Source organism: Budorcas taxicolor, chromosome 22, assembly GCF_023091745.1.
Source record: "Budorcas taxicolor isolate Tak-1 chromosome 22, Takin1.1, whole genome shotgun sequence".
Lineage (NCBI taxonomy): Eukaryota > Metazoa > Chordata > Mammalia > Artiodactyla > Bovidae > Budorcas > Budorcas taxicolor.
Window position 1 is genome coordinate 5,059,609 of NC_068931.1, and position 15,710 is coordinate 5,075,318.

Genomic DNA, 15,710 nt, shown 5'->3' on the forward strand with positions numbered 1-15,710 from the left:
GGTTGGGGCATAGACTTGGATAACTGTGATATTGACTGGTTTGCCTTGGAGACGAACAGAGATCATTCTGTCATTTTTGAGATTGCATCCAAGTACTGCATTTTGGACTCTTTTGTTGACCATGATGGCTACTCCATTTCTTCTGAGGGATTCCTGCCCACAGTAGTAGATATAATGGTCATCTGAGTTAAATTCACCCATTCCAGTCCATTTTAGTTCGCTGATTCCTAGAATGTCGACATTCACTCTTTCCATCTCTTGTTTGACCGCTTCCAATTTGCCTTGATTCATGGACCTGACTTCCAGGTTCCTATGCAATATTGCTCTTTACAGCATCGGGTCTTGCTTCTATCACCAGTCACATCCACAGCTGGGTATTGTGTTTGCTTTGCCTCCATCCCTTCATTCTTTCTGGAGTTATTTCTCCACTGATCTCCAGTAGCATATTGGGCACCTACTGACCTGGGGAGTTCCTCTTTCAGTATCCTATCATTTTGCCTTTTCCTACTGGTCATGGGGTTCTCAAGGCAAGAATACTGAAGTGGCTTGCCATTCCCTTCTCCAGTGGACCACATTCTGTCAGGCCTCTCCACCATGACCCTCAGGTCTTGGATTGCCCCGCAGGCATGGCTTGGTTTCATTGAGTTAGACAAGGCTGTGGTCCTAGTGTGATTAGATTGACTAGTTTTCTGTGAGTATGGTTTCAGTGTGTCTGCCCTCTGATGGCTTCTTGCAACACTTACCCTCTTACTTGGGTTTCTCTTACCTTGGTGTGGGGTATCTCTTCATGGCTGCTCCAGCAAAGCACAGCTGCTGTTCCTTACCTTGGAGGAGGGGTATCTCCTTACTGCCACCGTTCCTGACCTTCAACATGGGATAGCTCCTCTAGGTTTCTGTTAAACGCAACTGCATACAATTTTAACTATTAGAAGTACAAACCAAATTTGAATATATTTCCCTAATTCTGTTTTTAGCTTTTCTCTCTGTTTCCATCCTATTGTTTTTATTCCTACACCAATACCATAATTAGTATGTAATTCATACAGATTATATGTATTTTTTAATATCTGGAAAGGCATAATCTCATCCTATGTTCTTTATCCAATTTTTCATAAAATTTTTTGCTTTCATTTGATTATTAAATTTATTATTTTGTCATGTTTCCTAAATAAGCCTTAGATATGATACATATTAAACGTTATTGAATATTTATCTTTTTTTTTTTTTTTTTTTTGGTATCTAAAGTGATCAGGTTGTTCCCAGGTTTAGTGTAGCAAATTACAATATCAGATGATCTTCTTTGAATGGTCTTGAATCACAGAGCTAGTTGGGCATGGAGTACTTTTTAATTTTAATGCATTTTGATAAAATATGTAAAATTGTACAACCCTGTTTATGACTAACATTAAATTGTAGTTTTCTCTCTTTTCCTATCATTTTCTGGCACAGTACCACAGTTATTTAGGTCTCAGGAAATGATTTGGGTATTTTTCCATTGTTTTCTCTGGAATATTTTGTATAAGTTGGGAATTATCTGTTCTTGAACGTTTGGCAGAACTTGTTCATAAACTATTTAGGTGTTATGTGTAGGCTTAGCTCTTCAACTTCAAGGGTAGAATTTTTATTTAGAATGCATCCTTCTAGCATCTTATATAATAACAATTTCAATGTTGTTAAGTTGCTGATTTTACCATTTATACTTCATAATTCCCAGATAAACAAAGAAAATAAAATGGTTAAGTAGATATAAATTTTATGGATTATATTTATTAATAAAAGATAGCATTGAGCTTTTGAGTTTAAGTAACAAACGGAATCCCTTATCATAAAGTAGAATTTCTTTTAAGAAAGTATTTTTTTATTTTATTAGGCCCTTCTAAGTAAAAGTACAGATTCTAAATTTTATTTATAACTGTCACAATATGTTTAAAATAATACTGATTTAATGGTGATAATATTGAAATCATCAAGTAAGTACACTGACAAAGAAAGAAAAATGTAAATTCTAGTGAGCATTATATAATATCTTACACTATTATTTCTTATGATTATAGACATTTTCTATAAATGCAATTTTGAGTCAATAACAGACAAATGACCTATTGCCTCTTAAAAAAGTAGGCACCTATTTATCTTCTAAAAATACTGAGCACAAAAAACTTATTTTATATTCAAATAACAGGCATATTCATAGTTCAAATATTCAACCTATTATTAATAACACCATTGAAAGTTACTCAGTCTTGTCTGACTCTTTGTGATTCCATGGACTAAACAGTTCATGGAATTCTCCAGGCCAGAATACTGGAGTGGGCAGCTGTGTCCTTCTCCAGGGGATCTTCCCAACCCAGCGATTGAACCCAGGTCTCCTGCATTGCAGGCGAATTCTTTACCAGCTGAGCCATGAGCGAAGCCATTAACACTATTACCAGGACTCTTAAGAGCTTTGAAGGTAAAAATTCTCATTTTGAATACATTTCGTGGTAATATTTCATATAGCATTGTATTCATCTATAATTGAAAAGTCATACATTTAGACAGTCAGAATCAATGATAATCATTCACTTATCTGGGGGGCTTTTTTTTTCAAAAATAAATACATGTATTGGTATGGACTGAATTGTGTAATTTATTTGATGAAGCCCTAACCCCCAATGTGATGGTGTTTGAAGATGGAGCCTTTGGAAGAAAATTTGATCATGAGAGTGGAGCCCTCTAAATGGGCTTGCTGCTGCTGCTAAGTTGCTTCAGTCATGTCCGACTCTGTGCGACCCCATAGACGACAGCCCACCAGGCTCCCCTGTCCCTGGGATTCTCCAGGCAAGAACACTGGAGTGGGTTGCCATTTCCTTCTCCAGTGCATGAAAGTGAAAAGTGAAAGTGAAGTCGCTCAGTTGTGCCCGACTCTTAGCGACCCCATGGACTGCAGCCTACCAGGCTCCTCCGTCCATGGAATTTTCCAGGCAAGAGTACTGGAGTGGGTTGCCATTGCCTTCTCCCTAAATGAGCTTAATGCTCTTATAAAAAGAGTATTAAGAGGTCATGAAAGATACGACCCTCTGTCATGTGAAGACATAGCCAGAATGCGGTCGTTTCCTAGCCCTGAAGAGGACACTCACCACATGCTGAATCTGGTCTGCTGACACCTTGGTCTTAGATGTCTCAGCCTTCAGAATCGTGAGAAGTAAATGCCTGCTGTTTAAGCACCCAGTTCATCAGCCTGAGCTGATGAAGGCAAACATTTTCAGAATACCCTCTCACATGCATGAACATACACACACTCATACTCCATGATACATGATTGGAAAGCACCTCAAACTTGATACAGCTTTAAATTAGATAAATTTTATGTTATCAAGGCTAACATCCCAATTTCTGCATTTGAAAATCAATTGATCTAAATTAAATTGAAGTCATAATCAATAATATTTCAAAAAAGCAAATTTAAAGCCCAAATAGAATTTTATAATGTTTAAAATTTTAAAAAAGCCCAAATTTATTTTTGAAAGTCCATACAAGAATATCAGACTGTAATAATTTAAATTACCTTAATGTTTTTAAGTAACCTATTACATACATTGACCTGCATATCCAGGACACACATTTATAAAAACTGTGATATGTAATATGTAAGTAACAGGGGTCAATGCTATCATAAATTTGTCCCCAAAACTAGTTTATTTGAAAGTCCTTAAAAATCTAGTAAAGATTATGATGTTTTATTTTTTTGTTTGTTTTACTTTAAAAGATATCAATAGCTTCTTATACAGAAACATTTTAGAAATTAAAGTTAACTATTTCATTCCTTTTTAGCTCATTATCAAGGTGTATTTTCTCTTTGTTTTGTTTCTCCCAGACTTACGAAGTTTATTAATTATTATTATTATTTGTTTACATTTTAAAACTTTTTTTAGACCTTACTGGTTCTAAAATACATATTACAGGGAGAGACTTCCTGGGTAGTCTTGGGGTATGGCTGATTGACAAACAACTTTACGATAGTTTCAGGTGAACAGCGAAGGGACTCAGCCATACACATACATATATCCGTTCTCTCCCGAGCTCCCCTCCCATCTGGGCTGCCACATAACACTGAGCAGAGTTCCCTGTGCTCTACAGCAGGTCCTTGTTATCCATTTTAAATATAGTAGTGCCTACATGACTATCCCAACTCCCCATCTATCCTTCCCTTCATCTTTCCCCCTGGCAACCATAAGTTTGTTCTCTAAGTCTATCAGACTTACTTTAAAATGGGCAAACACAAAGCTTGGAGACTCTTATGACTACTTAACTAATAGCTCTGAGTTTTATTAATTAAAGCCTCCTTATTTTAAAATCAGATTTTCTTACCACTAAATCTGTGAGGATTCTCAGAAAGACTATTTAACTCCTTCTTGTCACTGAAGTTGGTGAAAATGAAGTAGCTGTTCCTCACAGAGGGGAAGATCTCTGGGCTCGGATTCTATGTGGGAAATTGGGCTACATGAGACCCTTGAGAAATTAGGGTTGTTGTTTAAATGAATTTCAAGGTTAGTCCAAACACTGAATGAAATGTAAAGTTTTTTTTTTCTTCCCGGTTCATCTTCAAAGATTTTTGTTCCCCATATTTCGTTTTTAAACTGCAGGTCTAAAGGCATAGTGTCAGAAAAAAATTGAAAAAGACACTCCTCCCTCACTGCCCACCACACGCACAGAGTCAGAGAGAGACAGAAAGACACAGAAAGGAACAGAAAAAGGCAGAGGACAGACAGATGGAGCTGACACCCCTTTATCGTCTTTTGTGAGATTCTTACAAGCCCTGCTTCCCAGCCTGTGATTACTGCCTCCTAAGAGTGAGATGCAGTGTGACAGGAACAATTTACTCCTGTGAATAACAGCTGAAGGCACGCGCTTAGCTCCGTTATCCACAATAGGAAAACAACAGTGCATTCTCTTTGCAATTTTGCTAATTTGTTTATTTCAAAGTTATGCTAATTTGATTCCTGGTAAGTTTGCACAGGTTTCTTCTTTTGTGAATTTCCTTTTAATTTTTTGCATTTTTTTTTAAACTGTTGATTTAGTGGTTTCGATTTCTTTGAGCCACAAACACCATTAAATTCTTATTACTTGCCTGATGCTGTGCTAGGTTTTGCCCGCTGGCTACTCCAGGGAGCGGAGGCTGACAAGACTGAGGAGTGCCAGCAGCTCTGTGGGTTTGTTGGGGACCAGGGGGCCAGCCTCTGAGAAATACAAATGGAAACTGGCTGCAGTCCTCAGAGAAGCCTTCAGACACAGATGCTGATCTGACATCCCCGGGAAAGGAAAACGGGTGGGAGTTAGGTTGAAGGACTCTGACCACGATCCCAGAGCTGATGGTCTAGACCATGTCAACAAAGAGCTCCAGGACCCGGACTGCTGGTCGAGGCATCGCACGGGGCAGGTCCTGGCATCAGCTCCATGCTGAGAGCCTGGCTCTGCTCTGAGGCTGAGGCAGCCCCCAGGGACCATGTCTGGAAGAGACTCAGGAGATGCGAGTTTGATCCTGGAGTCAGGAAGATTCCTCTGGAGAAGAAAATGGCAACCTACATCCATTGACAGAGGAGCCTGGCAGGCTACAATCCATGGAGTCACAAAGAGTCGGACACAGCTAAGCATGTACGCCATGCCACGCCAACCTTAGACCTGGATTCTCCCAATACCCGTCATTCACTTTCTTGTTCTGACTACAGTTGTATTCCCAATACTCACATCTTCCTAATCAGTCATCACAATTTGACTGATTACAGTTGGAGAAGTCCTGATGATTCCTTCATTTGATGGAGTGATAGGGACCAGCTGGAGCAACAAAAATCATTTCTAGTGGAGTCAAATAGATTTCCCAAATAAGAAAGTTGAAAACATAAATGAATGTTACATTTCTAAACTGTCTTTGATATCAGAATCTAAAGCTCTTGGTAGAAGACAGATTGAAAATTTTGGTTTCTAATTTTTCCACACAAAGCTGAAGTTACATTAGTCTTTAGGCCAATCACATTTATACTCACTTATGCTTCATTCTTTCAACTGTTTATTGTTTTTCCAAGCAAAATGTAATTAAACAGAAACTAAGTGTTAAATTAATTTTTTAGGTGCAAGAGATTAGAAGATAAGTAACATTCAGTCTCTGTCATTAAGAATCTTCAAGTTTGGTAAAAGACATAGACACATAAAGAGACTGTATTGGGCTTCCCTGGTGGCTCAGTGCTAAGTAATCATATGTTGGATTCCTGGGTCCAGAAGATCCCCTGGAGAAGGAAATAGTATTCATTCAGTATTCTTGCCTGGAGAATTCCATGGACAAAGCAGCCTGGTGGGCTATAGTCCATGGGGTCACAAAAGATTCAGACACAATTTAGCAACTAAACAACAACATTTATGAATATTGTTATTACATGGGAAAGCCAGTGATAGAGATATGGTTAGTTGCCATAAGGTCAGATTCCCCAAATTGAAGGATGTGGTTAGAAACTCTACCTTAAAGAAAATGTCATGGGTGACTTTTGGTGTGCTTAGCTTAAACAAAGGGATGTGCGAAAGCAGCAACATTTGTGAAGGGAAAAGCCAAAGAATGATCTAATCCTGAGCGTCTTTCAAATTCTTAACATACTGGTACTAACAACACACCCTTGGAGTTTCACCAGATACGATCCTAAAGAATGAACTCAGAAAACTTGGATTCCGGAAACTGCTTTGTGCTTCTCTTCTGCTGGGGATCACAGGATTTGGTCCAGCCTGTGAGGTGATGCCGACTAGCTTTGACAGTTTTATAAAATAGAGCCACACCTCATTTAAAGGTAATAGGGATTAACACTCATTTTGCCTAACATAGTTGTGAAAATACAAATTATGACATGATATTTTAAAAGTGTATAGGTACCACGAACAAATTGAACAGAAAATTCTTATTTTTCTGCAGTAGCAAGGCATGCTTTCTTGCCAGAATATGAATATTTTCTGTCTGAAGATCTATGTCTAATCAGAGTTATTAAATTTTTACCTTGTGGTTTATGATATGAGCAACTGTATATTTTAAGTTAAATTCTAATTAAGATATTGGGTGACATTTGAAATAAAGAGTAAAATCAGTTAATATTCTGTCAGAAAAACCATCCAGTGTTTTCCTGTTGATAAATCCAGACAATTAAGTTGTTTCTTTGTGTATTTCAGACGACTATGGTACCGTCAAGGCACTTGTAAAATGTCTGATTAGTTTTATTACATTTAACCTTTTACCAAGGAGCAGAGTAGTGCCCTAGTACTGGAGTAAGAGGAGGCATTAAACTCTTAGAAGAAAATTCTCTTCTCTGAAATTTTGGAGATTAAATATATTCTTGTCACACTGACTGAGAAATGATCTTTTTTACGTTCTTCCTAACAGCTTCAAGAGATGTTTGATTCTCTAAAATTGAACAAAAGGGAGCCTAAACATTGTCTTTCTCTCTCCTGTCTCATTATGAATTTCTCTGACTTTCCAACATGTTCTTCAGAATCTTCAAATTAAAGTCAAACTAATGTCTAGCATGTCATACGATCAGAGAGCTAGGACTCTTCAGTGTTCCCATAGACTAACACTCCAGCCCACAATTAGACAATCTAGGAAAGACTGATTTTTAACCTGAGTCCCTTAAAGTTGGTATTGAAAAGCCCTATTTTATTATTACTTTAAAATTGTATATGTGATTGTATGCATCCGAAGAAGTTCAGAGGGAGAGAGTTTTACCCTCTGTAAACTCAGAAGTGGTCACAGGAATTCTTTTACTAGCGCTTTCCCTAACCAACTTGGATCATTTTTTTAAAAAACATCTTTTTCTCACGTCCACCCTGTTTCCTCAGTATGGTTCGCCTGGGTCTGTAGTTTCTTGGTGGAGGTTTTCTGCTGTTGTTGTTGCATTTTTGCTTATACAGCAGGCGTCCGTTCCACAGGGTAGCAGAGTGGAAATCAGAGTGAGCAGAGAATCAAGAGCATCCCTGGCTTTGTCAGATAGCCATGCCCTTAGGCAAAGCATTCAACTTAGGTTTATACACCGAGATTGGGGCATTATGAAGGTTATTTTGTTTAACTTCTTATTCAAACATGAATCAGCTTGTTCTTGTTTTTCTCAGCTGCAAGTTAACTTGAACAATTGTATTTATGGCATAAGAAAGCTGGGAAGCTGGAATAAGATGCTGTGGGCAGAGCTCTCAGGGTGATGCCTGATACCTGAAGAGTTGCTCATATGTGTTAGACACTGCATTGTGGTGAGGTGGAGATAGGGCATGCCCGCATCCAGGCATTCAGGAAGGATGAGGATGGAGGTAAGATCACCCAAGAAGAGAGTTCAGAATCAGCCAAGACCCCAGAAAGACGCAGGCTGATTCAGCAGCCAATGGCTGCTGCGGCTATTTCTACTGAAATTAATAAAGTAAAAACTTCAGTTCACCAGTCACATCAGCTGCATTTCAAGTGTCCGGCATTCTCGTGGGTTCCGTGACAATGTAGACATGGAACATTTTCATCATCACAGAAAGCAGTTAACTGTGGGAAGCAGTTATCTAGAAGGTGTTCATTCTTTACGTGTAAGCTCCCGCTCTATTTTTGAAATTTCTGTAACCTTAAGTGGTGATGAAGATTGGTGAGAACAGTGAAATAAATATTTTTAAAATAGTTCTTTTTAAACACATTTGTTTATGTGTCTGCATCAGGTCTTAATGGCGGCACGTGGGATCTTTTAGTGACACAAACTCTTAGTTGTGGCGTGTGGGATCTAGTCCCCCGACCAGGGACTGAAGCCAGACCTGCGTTGGGAGCACAGAGTCATAGGCACTGGGCCACCAACAAAGTCCCTAAAAAATATTTCTGGCTTTTCTGATCTTCTAAGCCAAAAGATTGTTATGCCCAGAGTCCGAGTCCCCAAAACAGAGAATAAGACGTCCACAGCAATGCAAAAGCATAAAGGGGTTTATTACCAGCTGGAGCCAGGACCCATGTTTCATCCAGCACAGTGGAATCAGACAAAGGCCCCGAGCTCTGAATCACATATACTTTTATACAGATGGTTCTTTGTTTCTGTAACAGCATAGCTGATTGGTTAAACTGTAGGTGCGCGTGGGACTTTTAAACCTCGCATCCCTATCCAGATTGGCTCAGATCTGGCACAGGCAGGGGGCTACGGGGATTTTTTCTGATTGGTCGAGCTACACTGCCTGCGGGAATTCCCAGAGCATCAGCTTTTCTCAGGCCTAGCCCGCCTCTTAGAGCCTGTCCTGGCTTCAGTTTGGTCCTAACAAGATGTAGCAGATAATCTACCCAATTGCAATTTTTTCCAGTTTTATTGAGATATTATTGACAAATAGAAACTATTTAAGTTGTACACATAACGTTTGGTTATATGTATGCTTTGCAAAATGATGGTCACAGTTAAGCTATGAACACATCCTTTTTCTCACTTAGTTACCATTTTTTGGTGGTAAGAAAACAAGATCTATTCTGTCAGCAAATTTCAAGTATACAATACACATTATTAACTGCAATCACCCTGCTGTACATTAGGTCCCCAGAACTTTGATCTTATAACTGGAAGTTTGAACACTTCAACTAATATCTCCCCAATTGCCCCACCATTTAGTCCCTGGTAACTACTATATACTCTGCTTCTAGCAGTTCTAGTTTTTTAGATTTCACATACATGTGCGATAATACAGTATTTGTCTTTCTATGTCTGGCTTATTTCACTGCACATGACATCCTCCAGGTTCATCCACATTGTTGCAAACGGCTTGTCCCTCTTCCATTTGGTTGACTAATAGCCCAATTTGCATATATATGTATACATTTATAGATATATGCATATGTAGATATATGTAGATCTATATATATAGATATATAGAGGCCAGACAGCAAAGATCAAGTTGTTGGCAGATTGGTCACTTCTGAGGCACCTCTCCTTGGCATGCAGATATCTGACCTATGGCTGTGTTTTCACAAGGTCATCTACTGCCCATAGTTCTTCATTTTTGTATACGGTTGTTGCCCTTCAGAAGAATAGTAGGAAGATTACTACTGCTCCAGGAGAAGGCAATGGCAACCCACTCCAGTACTCTTGCTTGGAAAATCCCATGGATGGAGGAGCCTGGTGGGCTGCAGTCCATGGGGTTGCTAAGAGTCAGGCACAACTGAGCGACTTCACTTTCAATTTTCACTTTCATGCATTGGAGAAGGAAATGGCAACCGACTCCAGTGTTCTTGCCTGGAGAATCCCAGGGATAGGGGAGCCTAGTGGGCTGCCGTCTATGGGGTCGCACAGAGTCAAACACGACTGAAGCAACTTAGCAGCAGCAGCATACAGATACAGATATCACATTTTCTTTATCCATTCATCCAGCACCAGACTCTCAGGTTGTTTCCATGTCTTGGCTGTTGTGAATAATCCAGTGGTTCCTGTTAGTGTCTGGCTTGGAAGTCAAACCAACTCCTTGGGTGACATCAAAAAAACTAGCACGGTTCCCTGATTTTAAGCCCAAGGCTTTTCCACATGTTATCTCTCCCTGGTGTATCCCTGATACACTTAGATGCACACAGCTTTCTTCTGATGCAACTGCCTTCGGTTATGAAGCCAATTGTCCCTCACTGTAAGCGTGTGCTCAGTCATGGCCAACTCTTTGCAGTCCCAAGGATTGTAGACTGCCAGGTTCCTCTGTCCCGGGGATTTCCCAGGTAAGAATACTGGAGTGGGTTGTCATGTCCTTCTCCAGGTATTCTTCCTAACTCAGGGATCAAAACTCCATCTCCCACACTAGCAAGTGGATTCTTTACCACTGTGCCACCTGGGAAGGTCTGTGTCAAATATTTCCCTTAAGTATAATTAAAATGGGGTATAAATTATTACCTTTCCTTTTTCCACCTGAAGAAAACCCTCAAGGCAGTGGCCAGAGAATAAAATTAACACAATCAAAAACAGTATTGTAGTCACTCTGAAGTAGAAAATTCCTTTCCAGGGACAATCATAGTTTCTTTCCAAGACACTGCTTCCTCCCTCTTCTTCTGCCAGTCTCTTTCACTTGACAAACCTTTGCTTATTTTTTTCCCACTAAGTGACATTTTGATGATATGTGTGATTCATGTGATGCTAATAATAGTTTTTATATTCAGCTCATTTTAGCCTCTGTATACTTACATAAGCAGAAAATTGCTATATTTGTGTAAAAACAGTTCTACAGAATTATCTGTGAACTTAGAGAATTATGATGTCAATTTCACACTAGAAATGTCAGCATTGGATTATTCCTGCCATCCTACCAATCATCCTCTGAGATGTCACTTCATGTTAAGAGAGGAAAATGATGCTCTTAAAAACAAAACACAAGAAGAAACAAACCAGCATCTATACCTCAAAAACAAAACAAAACAAAACAAAACCATGACACCAGTCAAGTGCATCAATTCAGTTCAGTCGCTCAGTTGCGTCCGACTCTTTGCGACCCCATGAATTGCAGCACACCAGGCCTCCCTGTCCATCACCAACTCCCGGAGTTCACTCAGACCCTTGTCCATTGAGTTGGTGATGCTATCCAGCCATCTCACCCTCTGTCGTCCCCTTCTCCTTCTGCTCCCGATCCCTCCCAACATCAGAGTTTTTCCAATGAGTCAACTCTTCGCATGAGGTGGCCATGAGTTTCAGCTTCAGCAGCATTCCCTCCAAAGAAATCCCAGGGCTGATCTCCTTCAGAATGAACCGGTTGGATCTCCTTGCAGTCCAAGGGACTCTCAAGAGTCTTCTCCAACACCACAGTTCAAAAACATCAATTCTCCAGGGCTCAGCTTTCTTCACAGTCCAACTCTCACATCCATACATGATCACTGGAAAAACCATAGCCTTGACTAGACGGACCTTAGTCAGCAAGTAATGTCTCTGCTTTTGAATATGCTATCTAGGATGGTCATAACTTTTCTTCCAAGGAGTAAGGGTCTTTTAATATCATGGCTGCAGTCACCATCTGCAGTGATTTTGGAGCCCCCCAAAATAAAGTCTGACACTGTTTCTATTGTTTCCCCATCTATTTCCCATGAAGTGGTGGGACCAGATGCCATGATCTTCGTTTTCTGAATGTTGAGCTTTAAGCCAACTTTTCCGCTCTCCTCTTTCACTTTCATCAAGAGGCTTTTTAGTTCCTCTTCACTTTCTGCCATAAGGGTGGTGTCAGAGTAGCTAATTACAGTAGAAGAGGCTTGACATTTATTCTCACAGGAAAATGTATCATGTCAAGAAAACTATTGTTGAAAATATTAAAATGAGGAACTTCCCTAATGGTTCAGTGTTTAAGGATCCGCCTTGCAATGCAGGGGCCACAGATTCAACCCCTGGTATGAGAACTAAAATTCCCACATGCACAAAACAACCAAACCCATGTGCCACAACTAGAAAATCCATGTGCCGTAATGAAAGATTCCATGAGCTGCAAGTCAGACTGGATGCAGCCAAATAAACAGATATTAAAAAAACACTAAAATGATTTAAAACATTCTTGCTTCTCTATGTTCAATAAACGCTTCTCGATGAACTAACAGATGCCAGTTTTTATGCAAAAGTACTTTTTAAGAAATGTAAATGTATGACAACTGTAGCAAAACATCTCTGTAGTCTTGATGCTAGGAGCCAATATTTTGTGTTCATCAAGTATTCTTAAACTCTACAATGGAATATGAAATTTGAAAGAGAGAAAGAGTCACTCAGATGTATCCTACTCTTCACGACCCCATGGACTGTAGCCCACCAGGGTCCTCTGCCCTTGGGATTTCCCAGGCAAGAATACTGGAATGGGTTGTCATTTCAGAGGGAAATTTGAAGTAGAATTTTAACTTTCCTTTGGGATTTTATGGACTTCCCTGGTGGCTCAGATGGTAAAAGCATCTGCCTACAATGCGGAAGACCTGGGTTCGATCCGGTTAGGAAGCTCCCCTGGAGAAGAAAATGGCACCCCACTCCAGTACTCTTGCCTGGAAAATCCCATGGACAGAGGAGCCTGGTAGGCTACAGTCCATGGGGTTACAAAGAGTTGGACACGACTGAGTAACTTCACTTGGACTTTTATATTTTTAAAATAAAAATCTTAAAAAGCAGCTCCAATTTACTGTGTCTTAAAAACTATATACATAAATATGATCAATATGATAATTAATTAGAAAATTATATATATGTTCTACTATGTGTCTTACACCTATTCAAGTCATTGTGAAAAAGAAATTAAATAGGGATTTCTCTGGTGGTTTAGTGGCTAAGTCTTTGCCTTCCAATGCAGGTGGGGGTTTGATCTTCGGTCAGGAAGCTAGGATCACACACATGTGTGTGTTAGTCTCTCAGTCATGTCTGGCTCTTTGCAATCCCATGGACTCATCTGTCCATAGAATTCTCCAGGCAAGAACACTGGAGTGGGTTGTTATTCTCTTCTTCAGGGGATAAGGGGATAAGACCTTCAGGGGAAGATCCCACATGTCTCATGGCCAAAAAACCAAAACTTAAAGCAGAAATAATATTATAAAAAATTCAATAAAGACTTTAAAAATGGTCTACATCATAAATAAATAAAAGATACAAAATGAAGGTCCTGATCTCCTGATCTCTGCATTCAGTAATTTTGCACAAATCCCCAAACGAAAAAAGTCACTTAGTCATGTCCAACTCTTTGCAGCCCTATTGGCTGTACCCACCAGATTCCTCTGTTCATGGGATTTCGCAGGGAAAAATAGTGGAGAGGGTAGCCATTCCCTCCCCCAGGGGATCTTCCTGACCCAGAGATCAAACCCAAGTCCCCTGCATTGCAGGGGGATTCTTTAGCAACCAGGTAAGTCCACACTCAAACCAAAAAAAATGTTTCAAGAAAATAAAAATTGAACATAAAGTGTATAAGAAAATAATTTGTAAACTACTTAAAGATACACCATTATTATTTTTAATATTCATTAAAATTGTTTGAGAAGGACATAGGGAGGATTTGGTGCTTAATATAGACCTCAAGGAAGTGCTAAGATTTGGATGAAAGTCTACAAAATATGTGAAAAGGTTTAGCTGATAAGAGACAAAGAATTAGATATGTTAAACATCTAAGAACCAACAAAAAAAATTAAAAAATCATAAAATATCATAACTCTTGTGTTGTAAACAAAATTATGGTTACAAGAATTGGCTTTCTAATGTATATATGCAAAGGAAAATGAATTTTATTTTGGCTATTTAGTTCCAAATGAAGGAAATTCACGTAATTCACAATGGTATAATGGTTATCACTAAAACAAACTGGAAAGAATTATTTATATCCCTCTGACTATTTAACCTTATCATAAATATTTTCATACATAATAAAATGTGGACGGAAATTACTTTTATGTCATCCGATTTGCCTTTGTGAGAAGTCTTCTTTGCCACCCTTGGGTCCTTTTGGTTTGTTGTCATGAGGTTTTGCCAGTTTACTCTTTTGTTGTGGTTCAGTTGTGAAGTCGTATCCAACTCTGCCACTCCCTGGACTGAAGCACACCAGCCTTCCCTGTCCTCCACCATCTTCTGGATTTTGCTCAACTCACATCCATTGAGTCAGTGACGCCATCCAACCATCTTATCCTCTGTCATCCCCTTGAAGACTAGACCTGTCTAGGGAAGAAAAGTTTTAATGGTTGTTTGTTTTGATGTTCTTGTACATTCACATATATCAGGGGATATGGGGAAATAGGGTCTGATGTAACTGTCAGGGACTTCCTTTGACTGACATGAGACAGAATTAGCTGACTTTACCATTATTAGTTCAGCTAATTCTGTCTCATATTATCAATAAAAATTAAAAGTAAACATGCGAGAGTTATAGATGATGCAATCATTTCTAATACTGGGATAAATTATTAACAACAGCAAAAGGGTATAAGGGGGAAACTTCATTGATAATAAATGAAATCAATCCTTGAAAGAGCTGTGTATTCAATGCTGAGAACTAGTACATTCATGTGTGTTTACTGGCTGAGAAGCTGTACGTGCTAAAAATCCAAATGGGTATTTTCTGCTGAGATGAGAAGAAAGTGCATTCCTCCGAGGGTGACTCCCTGTGAACATAGCCCTGGGGAGGCTGCGGCAGGGTGCAGAGTTGAATGGACTCTGACGGCTAACCTCAGAACTAGGAGAGTCCACCGCAGAGACAGGAGGCTGAGTCCTGGTCTGGGAGGGTGCCCTGCTTTCCTAGGGCTGCCAAACACAGCAACACAAACAGACACAACAGAGGTTTGTTGTCTTATGGTTCTGGGGGCCAGAAGGCCAAGATCAAGGTGTCAATAGATGTGCTTCCTTCCCCGGTTTGCAAGGGAGACTCTGTGTCATACCTTCTCCCTGGCTTCTGGCGGCTTGCTCAGAACCTTTGACTTTCCTTGGTGGGTAGATAAGCCCACCTGACCTTCACATTCACACGGAGGTCCCTGTGAGTCTGTGTCCAAACGACCCCCTTTCATAAGGACACCGGTCACATTAGAACAGGGACCCACCCCACTCCAGGATGACGTCATCTTAATAAATTACATCTGCAATGACCCTCTTTCCAAATAAGTCAGATTGAGGATCTAGAATTTAGGACCTCACTATACGGATTTTGGGGGCTTCCCTGGTGGCTCAGATGGTAGAGAATCCGCCTGTAATGCGGGAGACCTGGGTTCAATCCCTGGATTGGGAAGATCCCCTGGA